Source organism: Plectropomus leopardus, unplaced genomic scaffold (assembly GCF_008729295.1).
Source record: "Plectropomus leopardus isolate mb unplaced genomic scaffold, YSFRI_Pleo_2.0 unplaced_scaffold58083, whole genome shotgun sequence".
In the NCBI taxonomy this organism is placed as follows: Eukaryota; Metazoa; Chordata; class Actinopteri; order Perciformes; family Serranidae; genus Plectropomus; species Plectropomus leopardus.
The window spans coordinates 1-241 of NW_024663835.1; the positions used below are offsets into that span (position 1 = coordinate 1).

The 241-nt window shown below is 58.9% G+C and overlaps 1 non-coding gene across 1 annotated transcript; it reads right to left on the minus strand.

Moving 5' to 3' along the window:
* On the minus strand, positions 1 to 156 carry LOC121939739 (the record flags this gene model as incomplete). The annotated part of the gene is made up of 1 exon (XR_006105516.1): positions 1 to 156. It is a non-coding gene; the product is annotated as a U1 spliceosomal RNA (small nuclear RNA).
* Positions 157 to 241: the final 85 nt, after the last annotated feature.

Genomic DNA, 241 nt, shown 5'->3' on the forward strand with positions numbered 1-241 from the left:
AGCGCGGACGCAGTCCCCCACTAGCAGAAATTATGCAGTCGAGATTCCCACATTTGGGGAATTCGCTGGGGTCAACAGAGCCGGAGTGCAATGGCTGAGCCTCGCCCAGGGTGAACCACCTTCTTGATCACGGTATCGCCCCTGCCAGGTAAGTATGAAGCGGGAGGCTGGGAGAAAGGGCCCCCATTCCCAGCCGCAGCACTCTGGCTGACGGTTCCCAAGACACCGAATCTCAGACTTC